Below are 18,266 nucleotides of genomic sequence, written 5' to 3' on the forward strand. Positions count from 1 at the left end.
CATGGTCTAATGAATTTCACTTTTGGGAATTATATGCCCCCGGAAAGGGGAAACCAGTGCTGGGCCCTCTGTGAAGACTGCTGCTCGCACTATCAGGGTGCATCCCTGTTTCATCCATCCTCATGTGTGCGAGCTGACGGCCTTGGAAGATTGTAGAACTGGAAGAAAGAGCAAAGGAAGAGGTGGAAAGTGAAAGGAGAGAAATGGTGAAGAAAAGGGATAGAAGGAGAACGTAGAGTATGGAGAGAGGAATGAGGAAAGATGAAGGAGGAGCATCCAAAGCAATAGAAGAAGAGAAGAAGGGAAAAAAATGAGGAGGTGAAGAAAATGATTAAAACAAAGAAGAAGAAGAAGTGAAGGAAACTGAAAGTGAAAAATGAAGAGAAACATGTGGGAATGTTTGGAAAATGGACGAAAAGGAGCTGTAGAGAGTGGAATAAATTGACAAAGAGGGAGAAGCAAAGTGAGTCGGAGATAAAATGGATATAAATGAGAGGGGATAATTGGGGATTTAACGTGTGTTAAGGAAATAGATGAGAGGGGAGAAGAAGAAGAAGATAGAACGCAATGGGAAACTGGAAGCAGGATGATGAAGAAAGAGGATAAGAACGTGAAGAAACGAACGTGGGAAAGAAGTTGCAATAAAACGTATCTAGTAAACTTGTATTGAGTTTTTGCAAATTAGATAAATTAATGAAGGAAGGTGTCAAAAGGATTTGATAGGAAGAATATTATTATTTTGGAAAAGGAATAGGATATGAGGGCAAAAAGAGAAAAGATGAAAATGAGGGGCAGAACAAATAAGAAGGATCAGAAGAACATTATTATGGACGAGGAGGTGGAGGTGGCAAAAAAGGAGAATAAGGAGAGGAAGTGGATCATTTGATGAAGAAGAGAAGATAGTAGGCGCTTATAAGAAAAACAAAGGGGTGGCGGAGTTAGCAAGTTGCCAGTAGGGGAGAAGTATGTGGAGATAAGGGTTGAGAAGAACAAGTGCTGATGATGGTACTGCAGTTACAGGCTGGTGTTCAGAGAAATGTTATTTCACTGCACTTGTTTGTTTGCTACTAATATTTTCAGGTTATATCAATTTGCGGTTTACTCAGAAGCTGTTCAGGGATGTAGAGTGAGAGATTTTTCTAATCATTCAAAAGAAGTTTGGTGATGGAAACATTCCATCAATTTATGTGCTCAACAATTTGGAGATAATTCATTCTACTTGCTTATAATCTCTTCCACTGTTGTTCAGTTTTATCAAGTTTTTGTGAATATTGGATAAGATTTGAAATATTTCACAATTATTATCCTATTCCTCCACTTCTTTTGAAATATTAAATACGATTTGAAGCGATCTGGAAGAGTTTGAAATAACTTTCCAAGTATTTAAAATTGACGTATATATTAAATTTCATTATCCTTTAAATTGTTATTTATTAGAAAATGAGTATTGTCATAGCCACCTCTAATACACCTCTAGCCACCTCTATTAGACGTGGCTATGGTATTGTGCAAACGGCCTTATAATTAAAGAAAATTTTAGTATTTTTTATAACTGTATGTTACTGGCTTCCGTCGTTCAGCTCCCTCAATTATTATGAATTATGAACTTGAACCTTAAGTGATACCTCTTTTGAGTGATCTGTTTGGAAGGCCGTCCCTCTCATCCGAGACCCCCAATAGAGGAGAGGAAGGAATCTTCCGATTTGCTCGCATAAAATGATATTTTGTTGAGAGTGTTTAATAATTGTAACAATCCTTCATAATCCTACTAGTATTCTGGATACAATTCTCGGAATAGTCAAGACCAAATTTTGCTGTATGATTCATAGTAAACTTTAATGCCTTGTTATTAACCGTAGTTATTGATTTCATACTGTGCATTGTTCAATGTTCATGTCGGAGCCAGAAACACATGAATTCTATGTTTCACTGTTTTCCTGAAGTTACTGTATCGGAGATAACTTGAAAATAGCCATACTCTAATGCAATATCAATGCAGGTCCCAATCTAGTTCAGCATGAATCAATTATAATTGGATACAAGTAAAGATCTTATTCAAATCTGATCCCACTTCAACTTTCAATTTGGCTAATGAAGGGCTTTCCTCTCCAACTGAATCGAGAGCACCAATACTCATTACACGTGCACTTCAAAATTAAATGAGATAATGATGACGGATTGAGCTGCCAACCTGTATTTATTAGTCATTGAGCTTAGCTCCCCTTCCCCTAATGTTCGTAGCCTGCATGATAAACAGAGTTGTTACTGATGACTACAGTTGTCTATATTTCGGATAACTATTGCTGTATCAATGCAACTCTCCATCACTTTTCACGTTCTCTCTCTTGGATTACATTCTTTTCTCAATCACTTTCTCTCTGCTTTATATTTCTCTCCTATTGATTTATTTTTATATTTCTCTCTGTCACTCTTTCTTTCTCTTTCAGGGTTTTATGGCAGAGAGCACTCAGAGTCCTAACTCCGCTTTTAATAAAGACAATTATTGAATTCAATTATCTCTCATCCACTCTTTCTCCCTCACACTCTCAGTTTCTTTGATTAATTTTAATTATCTATAGTTTGTATAATTCGTTGAAAAATTAGCATTACCGTCATTCAATGTAAATTAGTGTATAAGCCAGTAAATATTGTAACATACATAAAGAAATCTAATATAATCTAATCTCTCTCTCTGAATTTCTACTATCCTTGTATCCTTTCCCACTCATTCTCTCCAAAAGACCTGCCATCCCTCTCTTGACCCTCCGTCACGTGATTTTAGAGAGATTGGTAACTGGTGGGAGGGGGTGCGGTTGCATGGAGCAGTGATTTATTTGTACGCCGGTAATTAGAGTGATCAAAGGTGGAAAGCAGGCGTTAGGGGAATGATTTGTGCGCATGCGTGGATCAAACTTTTTCGGTCATAGTTCCACTTTGAGAAAGGGATGATGATATTTGGGTGCTTGGATATTCATCCCTCGATTGTGGTGTTTGTGATTGTGATGGGAGGGGGAGAGGAGATTTTGTGTGTGTTTGTGCGTGCGTGAGTTGGGAGACTTTTCGCGAACCCGATCGCCCTGAAGCTGTATAATGTATAGTTGTCTGTCTGTGCGGTGCCTTTTTGTTCTCAAGCCATGATAAAGGCCTTCTAATGATTTGGGTCTGGGGCTTCCAAGTCATCTGCCTCACTCGCTAACCCTTCTGTTCAATCCCATTTCCTTGTCCTTTTCAGATTAAAGGTTTATCTCGCTTCCTTCTTCTTTGTCGTGATTGAGAAGGGTTACATTGTGCTGCGCTTAACCGCAATCTGTTCCACTTCTTGTTGCTTTCATTTGCTCATTTCCGATGTTTTTTCTCGAACACGAAAGCTCGGTTGTGGTCAATTGTCTTCTATATCAGGATGGACACAACTCCGATTTCCTTCTTCAATTGCTACTGTAGTATTTTATACTACTGCTCGAGCTTTTTCCAAAATACATGTCCAAATATGTCTTTCATTGATTTGTATATTCAGCACCTATGAGAAATGATTGGAGATTCAGTTGAATTTTGAAATTGCTCGAATAATCAAGTCATTAGTTCCACATGTTCCGTGATCAGGTATCACATATTATGAAAACTATCCATGGATTGAATAATATTCTTTATCAATCATCCTCATGCGAATAATAGGTATGAATTCATGTTTTAATATGCAATAATAACAAATTTTGAGGCTCAGGCTTATGGTCTCATCTTTCTTTGTCTTTGATGTTGTGGTAGGTTTTTTGACAATAGCAAATCGTTCACATTCACCAAAGTCCCATGTTGATACCAACTTGTTTCTGAATTGTTGAATGATGATCATCCTTCTTTATTAGTAGAGTTATTTGATTCGAGTGGTTTACAAGCTGTCAATTTCCACGAGACGGAGTAACACACTTTTCTCTTGATTGCCCATTCATTCATTCACCAAGTTGTCGAACAAGTTCTGATAACAAGTTGCAGCATTATTCTACCTTGAATCCAACAGTAGGCGCCGTGGTGTTAGTCAGAAATCAATTTCCTCTGGAAACTGTCATCAATTCTCGATTGTTTAGCCGCTGAAGGAAGAGAGCGAGTGAGAAAGTGGCGGTGGCGCTGTGATAGAATGAAGTAGATGATATCTTTTTAATCACTCAGCCAGGCGGCCTCAGACCGCAAAAATTTCAATTTCGGAGAAAAACAATGAACGTCGAACGTTCTCCGGAGATTCGAGGTTTTTTGTTTTGTTCGAATGGAATCTGTGATGCTGAAATAAATCTCTCATCGACCGAGTGATTCAAGAACTTTCTAGTGCTCTTTTATTATCTCTTCACTTCATTCGACAGTTTTATCTGCTATTTTTTCATTTCAAGCAGAATGTGCTCGGCTCGAACAATTTGGATTGAATGATAAAAAATTTATCTGACTCATTCGAGTTGAATCTGCCATTTTTTATATTCATGTAAATATTAGCTCAATGGAAAAATATGGCTGACTTCATTCCTGAAAATATAATCTAGCTTCAATGTTTAGATTGTGATATAGATATATCTACGTTGTTGAAAAATTGTCTCAAATATAATTTTTTTTTCAAAAGTAGATTTAGTTATATCGACCTAATTATAATCATATTTGAATGAAAAATATCATAATCTATGTTAATATTGTTATAAATGAATACTCCCACAGCCTACTATAGATATCTAAAGTAAGCCATGATACTCCCCATTAGCCATTAACACAGACAAACAAACACTTACGCTTATCCTTTCTCTAAGCCATTACGAATAATGATGCAAAAATATGTGAAAGGTGTATTTTTATTAACTCAATCTTCAAGAATAACTTAGAGCCCAACTATGGCACTATCCTGAAGATGTTGCAGAAAAATTTAGAGTTTTATTGGGTTTTTTTATTGATTTTTTGATTGCTTTTTTATTGATTCAGAAGCAAACTCTTTATTGATTCTTTATCACAAATGACAATGTATCGAATATATTGAATGTATTGATTTACCTTGAATGATTTGTCTTTTAAGACGGTATTCCTTTATAATCATTATTTATATAACATTGTTACTGAACAATAATTATTTTTATCGGTTTTAAAGTAGGGCGACATACAATACTTGGAAATAACAATGTACTTGCCAATTATTGGAATACCAAGAAATTTCACTCCATTAAATTGAACTATACTGACATTGGAAATTTTTTATCAACATTCATGCGTTTGGAAACCAATGTGTTACTAAAATGTTTAAAAAGACTTACGAAGAAGGTGAATGAAACAATAATGAGAGCAGAATCATGTTTATCATAATTGTTACTTAATCTTTCTAAATTCAAAATTAATTGTTTCAAGTGTTTGTGTTTTGTTCCAATGTGGAAATTAGTGAAGAATTGGAAAGTCGCACATAACCTTTATTTGGACAATTTATTTCATGAAATTGGGATGAAAAGAAGTTTTGGACTGTAGTCTGTTTCTTTGTCCTTAAGTTGATTGTAAATGATAAATAAATTATTGCATTAATGATTTGTTCTTTATCACATGTATTATGTGAAGATTTCAGTTTCTCGTCAACATCACAATCCTTCACCATTTTCTATGGCTTTCCCGAGTCAATAGGAAAATTGAATCAAGTTAATGTAAGGTTGGTTGAAGATCGATCCCCTCTAGATTACTTATCACGTCACGTGGTATGAGCCGGGGTCTTTCCAGTTTCTTAGAATTGGTTTTGTTTGCCAGTCACCCCAATTCTTGTTCACACCAGCGAGCTCACGCGCGTCATCGAGAAAGTGACGTGCTTTGCAGACTGGTGGCTGCCTAATACTGAGTGGCATTGACAATCCATAGGTATAATCACAGGGTCTTTCGAAGATAAGTTATAGATTTTTGGAGGTTTCCCATCCAGTGACAGGCCGGTGACTCATCGGTTAGCACCGGTGTTTATATGTCATCTCTGCTTCTGAAAAGAAGAAGGGGTACACAAATACATTACTAGGGGCGAAAAGAAATCTAATGATTGAAGTGGGGGTGAGTAGTTATTAGTTTGGTGCGCATGTGTGTGTTTTCTGTTGTTGTCGATCTATGGTAGAGCAGAAATTTCCAATAGCAGGAGAAATAGGGAAGGCCAGTCTTGTTGAACCTTGGTCGTTATTTAGGATTCCCTTCCATTGAGGGAAGTGTGGTTCTCACTAGATATACTAGTACGAGGAATAAAACTTAATATTGTAAGAAAGAATTTCATTGTAAAAAGTTGGATATCTTTCCCACAATTTTCGGCATGATCAAAGTTGATCAAAGTCAAAGTTATATTATTTGTTAGGTAAGAAGAGACTAAAGCCATGTTTCATTGATGAGTAGAGAGTATTCGTTCCGTTTTCAAGTAAGTATTGGAGTATTTAAGATGAGTTTTCGAGGGATATAAAATAGACAGTATAGATATAGATTATGGACATATATTTTTAGTTTTTGAGATTATATAAGATTAAGTTTATATGAACATGCTTTTTTATACTGACTTGTAAGTTTAAAAACTAAAACTAGAACTGTGAACTTATGAGAAATTACTTGATCCTCTTTTGAGATCCATTTGATTCAATTCACAAACAGTTGAAACTTGAAGAAGTCTTTAGTCTCAATTTTATCCAGTGCATGAAAGTCTTACTAATTTATTCATATAATAAAACAGTTTCAAATGGATTTGAATCAATTCAATTTTGCAGAACGAAAATTCCAATCACATATCAATATAAAGAATGACGTGTAAAACCGGGCGTTTGGAACATTTTAATAGTATAATTTATATTTTAATAAATACCTTATCTGAAATAATTCAATAGAAAAGTATTTTTTCACCAGTATTCATTATGCGTGGATAGAATAGAGTAATATTAATATTACGAGGGAAAATACTGTAGATTCAGATTCTATAAAAGAATGTAGAGCTCAATATGAGACCGCGAGAGATAAATATGAAAAACGAGTATTGTGATCTCAAACAGAATTTTTACATTAAAATCCCAATCCGCAGTGAAGCAAGTCAAAAAGCCGGAGCAAATAGAACATGATTGGCTAATACATTTTGTCAGTAGATGGGAAGCCACTCAGAAATTATATATTCGCAAAAACAGTGCACAGTGCACCTGTCTGTTGAACGGTGCGCTCTGCTATCTTCGTTCATTTCAATTATTTCACTAACAAGTTCCCCTTTTGTGTATAGAAGAGATTAAAGGACAACAAACTGAGCGAGAGATTTACCCTTTTAAAAGAGATTAGCGATGAGCAGATTTAATTATAAATTTGCATCCCCTATCCCGCACTCTGTATGTGATTGTCGTCATGTTTGGAAAGGTGGGGATGATAGGGAAGGGGGTGGTTTGTCCCACATACAACACACGGGTATGAATGCTCTCTGTTGAATTTATTCGGATTGATGACGTCACATTTGTATAAATAAACTTGTTCATTAACGGCGATTCCCCTACCTAATTTCAACGTCAAAATCAGTTGCATTACGGTAATCAGTTTGACAGATGAACTTTGCTATTAAAATTTCAGGTCTGCTCCCCGATCATCGGTCATGTGTTGACAATTTGGTGACTATGCTTGAAGAATTCTCGGACAATATCAATGATGGGAATTAGTGTTGATTAATGTTTTGTCCTGTTTCAAAGGTATATATTTTACCAATCAAATCGGAAAGATATCCCAATCTGACTCCATAGACAAATGAATTACTTGATAATTCTCTGTATGCCACAAATTTTTGATGAATTGGAGTACCCTCAGCCTCAGTTGTTCTGGAGTTAAGTGGGATAATATTGTCTCTGTCTGAAGCGTCCAAGTAACTGTCTGATTCTGGTGTTTGTAGCCCCATTCCTCCTGGTATTCATTATTCACTCACGAGTAAAATCTGTACTTGTATTTTCGTGAGCCTATACTGCCAAAAAATCTTTTCACATTACTGTAAGTGAGAAAATCTTTACCACATGAAACATACGATTTATTGGTCCAGAAAATGAATTTCTTCATCTATAATTCTACAATAGAATTTACTGTAAATGTCTGGTTCTAAACTCGATTGAAGGTGTCAATATTTGTCTGCGGACAAGAACTTCTTGCCATTCAAGTAGTCAAACTGTACCTCGAGCAATGTTGTCTGTTGGAAACATAAATTGAGTGAAGGATTGATTGTTGAGTTGACGATTGTTTGTGGCAAATCAATGAGGATAACGGCTGGACTAACCCCCAACACGAAAACAAAATTTAAATTGTCAACTACTTTTCATTATCATAAAATATTAGTAGGTCTCAGTATACTAGTAGGTCTCATAATTTTCATATTGTGGACAAAATACATGTTCCAAATCGAATTGAAACAAGTTCACATAAATACTGATTGAATAACAATTCGTAATAAAAATACGATTTTACCTCTTCTCTATTGATTCTTGAACTTTTCTTATGCCTATAGATTACTTCCTTTCATTTCAACTTTCTTAAAAAATTTGTTAACATAGTCCATGTTGTTTTTGTTTTTTCTACTTAAGCTGTAACTTAGAGCTTCATGTGCCAACATATTTTCCTTTCTAGCAGCCTTTGTATTGTTGGTTCAGGGTCGCTCTTTTAGGTCCTCTCCCATAGCATGAATTCTTCCTAATTGCAACTAGGTATTTAAAGGATTAACCATCAATGGTACCCTTTTATGTACTCTGTACAGCGTAAATTCTTCTTAAAGCAACCCACTATTTGAAGGATTTAAACAGTATTCTACGCTTTATTGGCATCTGGGGATCGAAAATAGTAGCCAGCTCGGAGATTTGAGGCTGACTACGCCCTTATTTGCTAGAGAGGGGGGGGGTGAGTCCGATGTTTGCTGGGGGTTGGTGACCAGTGAGGGGAAGTGCCACTCGTCAATCACGTCAATAGTTGTTGTTCACTCACTCACTCACTCACTGAGTGAGGGTCACTCTCTGCCTCACTCACTGCCAGCTCAGAGTCCTCACTTGCACACTCTCCATCTCACTCAGTCACGTGTTGAGGGTCACTTACCTTCTCACTCAGCCGAGTGTTGAGGGTAGCACTCCGGAACTGGACGTGAGCAAGGCAATTAACATCCGGGGGAAGGAGATAAATTCTGATTAATTTGGTTGTGTTGAAGTTACCTAGGTCGACTATTCACTCCTGCACTTTGTGTTGTACTGTTCATTAGCTGTAATCTCACTTCGTCCTCACCTCTCTTTCACGCATTCTTTCTTCATTCATCCATTCTTTCATACGTGTTACAATCTTTTTCCATTTTCTCCCTGAGAACCTTCTCATTTTTCCTATTTTTCGTTAATATGCTGCTCACTGTGGATTCTGTGATTGATGTGAGAAAGATTTCATGAGTCCAGGTTAACTTAAAATCAAAACTTCTCAAATTTTAGATGATACTCATGCATATTGAAATTTCTTCCATACTCTACGTTATATACCTACTATCTTAGTACCTCTCCATATTCCAACATAGTCTTTCTTTTCTGATTTATTTTTAATTACTGTGTTCCTGTTCAGTATACACAGGACAGTGCTTCTAACCCCTTGAAACCTTCTCCATGCTATTCGAAACCTAGGCTTTAGACGATACAGCATCTCAGTGAATGCAATATCGCATTTTCCTTTTGATATTGTTTTGAAACTGAATGATGATAATACAAAACAATTTAGAATAAAGTAGAAGTTACTTCAGTTGAGGAACCATTATCTCAATGTTCGAGAGATTCATTCATTATCCCAATATCATGGATCTGATAATATTATATCAATATATTTTCTCTGTTTATCGCTATTCTTAAATGTGTAAGTACGTGAAATTGATAGTTTTTGAATTTTCTACTTTAAAACTCAGAATACAATCATGGATCGAGGAAACATGGAAGAATTGACATATTATATAAGATCCGTTACATATAAAATTTTGAACAAATTCATTTATCTCGAGTATCCACATCGGTAGAAAGGAATGTAGAACTAATGTTATCGCGCTGCATAATAGTAAACTTGAGAATGTTTTTTGTATTCATAGGAGTTATTGAAGTAGGTACCATAAAAAAGGAAATAGTATTAAATTCGATAGATTCACACATTCACATACTTGATCTTTTATGATCTAGCTATATTTCTACCATTCATTCTCAATTGAATCCTTGATTCCATCATCGTCATAAAGCCAAACTTCCATCAACATACAATGCAGAAACTTGATTTGGCGTCACGAACGTTGAATTGTTGCATAACTGAGTTGACGTTTCATCACCAATAAATCGGCGTCCTAGTTGTAAAAAATTCAGAGTAAATTGAAGAAATTTCTGTAATGTCGTGCATAAAAGCCACCCTTTACCGTCCAAGACATCGTCATGAAGCTTAATGGCGGGTGGAAAGCAAGCGAACGGCCCTAAATAATAAATGCATGAAGCGCACATAGAATGGTGGGCAATAAATGCAGGCTTGTAATAAAATAATACATGCTAAAATATTACTGTATATACTGGGATACTGTTTACATTGCTTGCAGTTGTATACAATATTAGGCTGGAGAACTGTGTGCGGAGATGGAAGTGTATAATGTTGGCAGTTTTACGAGGGCTCAATGGAGCATGGAGGAGATGATGCTGTGGACAGCAGTAAAAAAGGAGGGGAGAGTGACACGTGTATTGGAAGAAAGGAGAGGAAGAAGATGACAAGAAATCAATTTCGTCGCCAGGAATAGATGAAAGCAGAAATCGATGTCATGTAGGCATGAGTGGAGGGACGATATAGAATTTTATACTGCATTCTTTTAAGAAAGTTTTGTTCATGCAGAAATTGAGGAATAGTTGATATTAATGAACTTGACATGTAATGAGTTGGAGTAATGTAGTTTAACCGTTGTGATAGGAAATGTTGAAGTTACTGAATTCACTCAATCTTGTAGTATGCCACAAAGATATTAATGTTTTTCCCTCAAAAAGTACATCAATCCTCCAAGAGTATCAATTTCAACATCTCAATTTTGGTCAACGTTCATAATCATCTTACGTTTTGTGCATCATCCTTTCACAAGGATTAGGCTCTATTGGCCTGTACCGGTGCACCGGCATCCATTTCTTTTCTGGTCTTGAACCTATGCCTTGCTTTCTTTCGGGTTTTTACTCTCATGTACAAAATTAAATTACTCAATAATATTGAGAACAAATATTGTACAAATTATAATGCTAATATTGGGAGTCTATTGGATTGCATTCTCAATAAATGAGAAGACCAATTTTCCCGAGATTGCCAACACTCTGGTATTAGTTTTAATTCATTTCTGGACGGAAAAATGTTTCATCATTCTCATTTATTTCAAATTTTGATTAATACTTTTTCTGTTTCTCTTCCAGGTAAAATGGACTTTCTCTTCTGCTTATCCCCAAGAGTAATGTAAGTTTGATTCCATCAATTATAATCAACCATAAATCTTTATAAGAATAATTGAATAGGAAAATTCATGCGATAGATAAAAAATTGAGAACCACGATCTGTCGTAATTACAATAGTTATTTGTGCAACTAGTGCGCAAAGTACTACTTTGCTGCACCGAAAGAAACGTTTACGCACGAGCCGTAGGCGAGTGCGGAATGATGGTTTCTTGAGTGCAGCAAAGAAACTTTGCGCACGTATTGCACATTAAATTTTTCCTACAGTTACCATAGAATGTGAAAAATCAGTAATAGACGGTGAACATGTCCTATACCCAATAAAATAGGAGGAAAAGGAATGTTGTACAGTAAAATTCACTATATTTCAGTTGTCATTCAACAATCCAATTTATCAGGTTCAAATCGTTGAATATCACTTTAAATTCTCAGCAATTATTGACTATTTCTTTTTAACTTCCATTCAACTTTTGGCGACTTCATTCCGGTCCTTGTAGATGTCAAGACTTTTATCCCAAAGAGCAGGTCGGTTGCAAACTGCAGTAATCAACAGCTCCACATCAAACTCAGACATCGCGTAATGACAGGTGTCAAAGTCAAGTCAAGTAAACAACTGACAAGTCAACAAGTGTCAACTGGAGAAGTGAGTGAGCAAGCACAGTGCTGCCATAATGCGAAAAGCATAACCATTGTACCAACTATTCTAAATTATCGTACTGTATTTCGTGAAGACACGATTTGACTCAATGTACTTCGACAAAAAAACGTGAACACTGTTCAGTGTTCAAGTTGCACGTCTCCTATCGTGTGAAAGTAGCCTAACACGAGTAACCTAACCACAAAAGTAAATAAAGATATAAAAATACTTGATTCCTTGATCATAAAAATGGTCGATAATGTTTCCAATGTATTCCAGTTTAAAATATAGGCATCTCACACATAAAAAATCGTTCATGATAACTTGAATAGAAATAAAATACTGATATTGAATACTATAAAAACTTCTTGTTTATTTACTGTTCATTATCCAATATCTCGCGGTAATAAACAGCTGTTTTACAAAAATTTCCAGCCAGCAACATATTCGGGTTTACCAACATTTCTTTTACTTTGCCGCACTCTACCGTCATAAAGCGTGTTAACTATTTTGTATTGTTATTTTGCAAATTTGGAGTGCGGCAAAGTACTTTGCCGCACTCAAATCTACATTCCCGCACTGGGTGTGGGAATAAGGTATTTTGCATACTATAATTGATGCGAGAATGAGCACTTTTCGGGTAACTGTAGGAAGACTAATATTCCTAATAATTGTTGTTAAAAATTGCAATTTTTATTTTCTGGAAATGACACTTGAGAATATGTCATTTGAGAAAATCTATGGGATGGAAGTCACCATCTATCAGTAAATATATAAGAAAATCAAAGATCAAATTGTAAATAAAAACTGAGTGTCGTCAATGTTTTCCTATCTGTCTAGAAAATATTTCTAACGCAATGAGTGTTACATATAATAATAGAAAATCGAATATCACCTACTGTTTCTGGGCATCTTTTGATCAGAATTTCAAACGTATTTTGAACAAAATCTTGTATTTTATTGAGATACTTGAGGAATTCAATAGGTTTCAAGGCGACACCAGTTCATTTCAGTTATTATCGAAGAACCCACAGGTATTAATGTGATTTTCAACTTATTTTGATCAGTTTTTGTAATTTTCCTGAACAAACAGTGATCAGCCGTTGATTTGTCACCGAAATCAAGACCAATTGATTTAGAAGCAAGTGAGGCTGAATGAATGGTGTTCGAATCTTGTTTGCTGTCATCACCGCGAATGGTGACAGCGCTCCCTATTGCCAAACCTTTTAACTAAATTGCATCGAATTAATCCAATTTAGAAAATTTACACTCTGAACAAATGTCAACTGGAACCTTTTAGGGTGACTGGGTAACATGGTGGATGCATGTTCCTGATTAAGAGGGTCCAACCTCAGGCTGAGCATTTCAACCCCAAGACGAGTTTACTACGCCTATTGACTCCTAACAATACTCCAAGCTGCAGTGCTCCGAGTATCCAGTATTGACTGGTGACTTCTGTATCCTTTGGTGCTTTATGAAACGTTCAAATTGTCAATATTGTCGAGTACAACAGTAATCTCTCAATACATTGAACTAATCGACTTTTTTTATTTTTATTGAAGTGTTTGAACCGTTGGAAACTACTGTATTTGGAATCTTTCTATACAGTATATTGGAGCTGACATCTGTGCCACTAGAGGCGAACGCACACAGCAGTAGGCAGACGGTGGAAAAATCAAACGTCTGCATGCAGACGTTGGCAGACATAATATGTAGACAGACAGACGTCTTTTGTATGTTGCAACATTCGAACACCTGCAGAGGGATCTTTCCTCTGTCTGTCTGCGTATATGGTACGTGTTAATGCGTTCGCCCACAGCCCCTGTGATTTTTAGTATCACATGGCACATTTGCACTTCTTATAATTTCCAAATTGGACATTTCATTCTGTCAAATAAATTACTTTTCTCTTGAGCACATTTATAGAGTTCCTGAGTCGAGTCCAACTGAGATACATTCAAATTGATTCTCTTAGAGGAAATTTACAAAATAATCTGATATCAATATTTATGATGGATATTGTTCCTCTATTTTTCATGAAATCTTTCGTAATAAACACTCACATTTTTTCAACAGATAAACATATATTGCTTTATCATGAAAGTCTGTGTGGTAGAGTAAATTTTAATCAAGGTTGAGTGGTAGAACCCAACAGTATTATGAAGTCATCTTACTGTAGTTAGCATTTGTTTAAAGTGTAAATTTTACAAATTGGATTGTATCAATACAATTTGATTGAAAGGTCTGGTAATAGGGTGCGCTGTTATTCGCGGTGATGACAGCAATAGAACTCAGTAGTGAGATGAGCCTCATAAGAGTATTCTCATTTCCATTGTCAAGAAAGGCGTAATCACAATGTCAAGACTGTAGAGATTCATCTTGATAAGATTCAGGTGGGTAGTTGTATATAACACAAATTATCTACGTGTATTAATGTCCTTGCTATTATAATTTTCCATTTACTTTGAAGAAGGATGAAGCATATTTCAATTCTGTAGTCTCATGCTGGAAGGAAGGAATCAAGTAGTATTAATTCATTTTTGATGGATATCTAGTGGGAGTATGGGAAAGACATGAGTGTTTGTATGAGATTCTTGTCATTGTGTCACCAGCATTGAGCATTGCAACAGGCATTTCCGTCACTACTGTACTTCGATACATGTCATCACAATACTCGATTCCAATTCCTTTTCTGACAATCCTATCATCAGAAACAACAACATGGATTTTCAATTTACTATTTGCTGTTTTTCAGCTCTTGTGGAGTGAAAGGATTGACAGGAAAATGGATGAAAAAGGGACGAGGCCGAAAATAGTAGTGCCCATCCTTAAATTTGCAGTACATGAACTGCGGTGCTGAGAATAGATGCAATTTCATTGATTTAGTCAAACTGTTCACCACACGGTTCCAGGCGAATATGAATATGGAAAATATAGCCCAATGCTTGCTATATTTGGGCAAATATGATACGAATATGGATACTATGCATATTTTATATAATACACTATTCGACTATATAGTATACTTAATACTACAAATTGGTTTAATTTAGTTTGAAAACAGTTTTAACCTGAAACTGAAATGCATTTTGTCGGTTACAATACATGGATTTGTGTCATGTGGCATGTTCCTAAAATGTTTTTCATGTTCCAATCACTCTGATATGAAAATGGGATGACATGAACTAGTGTGAAGCCAGGCTGGAAATAGAGTTCACTTAACTGTTGTAAAAATACGTTTGTTCATTTCTCTAATCAGCAGAATAGGAATGAAGTGACTGACATGTAGCCTATTGAGGGATGGTCCTTGTACAATTTACTGTAAGAAAGTGCGCACGTATTGTATGATAATTTGTGCTTACGACTTTAGGACTTAATGTGAAAAATATGACAAAAAATATACATCAACCATTATGATAATTGGGTTTCGATAGTAAATTGGATAATGATGGAAATAGATGTTTCAGAAACATTATTCAGTATAAATCTAGCTAAAGTGAGCTATAAGTTGGTGATAAAAGTCTATAAAGAGATTTACTTTGGACTGACAGCATTGGTTGAATTGGAATCATTGATGTAATTTAATTAAAAATTTAATTACATCGGGTGCAGGTGTCAAAACTTTGAGACAGTTTCTTTCATCAGATGAAATCACCATCTCCATAATGGCTGTAGATACAAGAGCAGTCACCCCTTATACATTTTTCTCTATATATCTCACTTTCCTTATAAATTTTATAAGGAAAGGTCGGTCGGCCGGGTTAGTCTAGGTAAGAAGTGTTACAAACTTCGGTCTGCTAGCACCGCCTGATTCGTGGGTTCGGATCCCGCCGATGGCATGGACGTTTGATCATTTAATCAATTCACCAACTTAGCATTATGCACAATCAAAAGGCTCATGTGGGTATCATCCGAAATAAAAAAGCTAATTTTTAAAAGAGAATCTAAAGCTGCGTTTACACCAATATTAACATTTTGTCAATAACTTAATCCTTATAGATTCCATTAGATTGATTAGATAACTAAGTTATCAACATTTTGTTAATAGCTTTGGTGTTAACGCAGCTATATAATTTTGAATAAGCATGGATATTGTTTGAGAATTTGTGGATCAGGTTTGGCCCAATCTGAAGAATATTGGAAGTATTGATTCCCCTTCTAACATTTCTCTCATCTGATAAAAAATAGACTCACCCTCAGTAATATTATATTTCATGCTACACCCTTTTCCTTTTTATGCTAACGAAAATACCGTTCACCGATCACAATCAGGGGTGACTGCTCTTCTTGTATCTACAGCCATGATGAAGATGATGATTTCATCTGATGAAAGAAACTGTCTCAAAGTTTTGACACCTGCACCCGATGTAATTCTAATAGAAAAATACCATTTCACTCTGACCCTCTTCATTATTGTGTCCTGATGGAAAACGACCCTTCTTCTCCTTTTTGTTATTACTTTTTTTTAATGTTGTCTCTCAACTTGACAAACCTTCCTCTCTCCCCAACCCATCTTTTCTCATCTGCACCCCTTGTTTTCTCTTTATCATATTTTTTTCCAAAATTATAATCAATTTTTTGACTACTCTTCCTTGTTATTGTACTCTGCGAATATAATATCAATTTCGTATTTTTGAAAAAGTTTTTGCAGCTTCGACCCTTTTATAATATTTTTCTCGGAAATATCGTGTTATTCAGTACTTTTCAACTACTATTCCCCTCTGTTGGAGTTTTCAAAGTGTAACAGGGTGTAAAACGAGTTTTTCGTCTAGAAAGTTTCACAATAACTGAAGTGGAGATAAATATATTCCAATTTGATACACGTTTAACATCTTATGTTATTCTTTGCTCGTTTAATAATGACACAGACGATGAAGTCAATTATTCTTAATCCATTCATTTAATAATTCATTTTAATCCATTTAGTATTCAGTCATATATATAATAACTTATCCTATATTATCGCCAATGAAGGTTTACAAATGAGATTTTAATTGAACGAGCGTTAGCGAGTTCTCACTTTTGACTTACTGAAGGCCAAAGTTGTTGTCCGTCTGTTTTTATGTTTTACAATAACTTTAGAAAGAATTGATCTATCAGATTCAAATTTTGGACATGCATTCTTCGAACCTTTTTACAGGTCTAGTTTCATAGACAACAAAATTGACTCACTTCTTCGTCCTTTTCCAGGATATAACAAATAACATAGAAGAAGAAATTTGGCGTGTTTTATCATTTTAAGTCAACTGAAGAATTCATTGCATGCAATTAAAACAGTTTTTCCATTCATTCATAGTATCAGCTGAGGCTATTTGGAAGCTACACACAGACCAATGTACCTAGAATAGGTACATTGTATTCTTTGTACCCTGACACAGACAGTCCTCCATGCGCTGACATATCTAAGCTGGTTAATGTACAACATGATTTACAACAGAGTAGTTTTTGAACAGTAATTTTTCATTTCAAATAGGATCCCCAATGAAACCTGTCAATTATTATTTTACAAGAAATATTTAGATGTTTCCATAATGTTCACCTACTCTGTATAATTTAAAGTTGCGGGCTTCAAAGATCACAATACAACAGTTCTGGAGCGAGTTCTCCAACCCAGCGGTTCACTTATCTTCGCATATAATTGAAAAATAATAATTTTGCTGTCATGGTGACTTTTAAGATTAGAAATGGTTTTAGGCTACTTTGTGAAGAGGATCTAGAAAAGTGATATAATAAAATAAAATAATTAAAACAAAATGGAAGTGAGTTTTTAAAATTTAGGAACGCAGTGCGATTTCAGCATTATCTTGTATCCAATTCCTATTTTTCCATGCCAGAATCGTCAACAGATTCTACTAATACATAATCTAACTGTAAACCAAACCAATTATTATAATATTCTATAATCTTCTCTGGTTCTATATTATCAATTCACCATATGGGCTGTATTCCAGTAATCCATCTTAATATCCGATAAAAATTCTCAATCAATTATAATCAGCTATCATAAATCAGTTATCAACCATAAATCAAAAATATATGTCTTATCAATAAAAGAGAGTAGGTTTCCGTGGTTAGGCTATACTACGCCATATGGGACAAAATCCAGTAAATCCATCTCAATATATTCCACAAAATCTTCAAATAATCAATCATTTACCACAATCGAATCAATAATTCTAAGC

The 18,266-nt window shown here is 35.3% G+C and overlaps 1 protein-coding gene and 1 long non-coding RNA gene across 4 annotated transcripts in view; both read left to right on the forward strand.

Moving 5' to 3' along the window:
• LOC111048008 (fasciclin-2) overlaps positions 1-18,266 on the forward strand; it is a 283,669-nt gene that overhangs the window by 193,279 nt on the left and 72,124 nt on the right. The window lies entirely within an intron of this gene.
• The window catches only part of LOC120353586, a 61,072-nt gene that overhangs the window by 31,905 nt on the left and 10,901 nt on the right, over positions 1-18,266 (forward strand). Inside the window, exon 3 of the long non-coding RNA XR_005572484.1 lies at positions 11,412-11,451. This is a non-coding gene — a long non-coding RNA (uncharacterized LOC120353586). The remainder of the gene's footprint in view (positions 1-11,411; positions 11,452-18,266) is intronic.

Source organism: Nilaparvata lugens, chromosome 11 (assembly GCF_014356525.2).
Source record: "Nilaparvata lugens isolate BPH chromosome 11, ASM1435652v1, whole genome shotgun sequence".
NCBI classification, from domain to species: domain Eukaryota; kingdom Metazoa; phylum Arthropoda; class Insecta; order Hemiptera; family Delphacidae; genus Nilaparvata; species Nilaparvata lugens.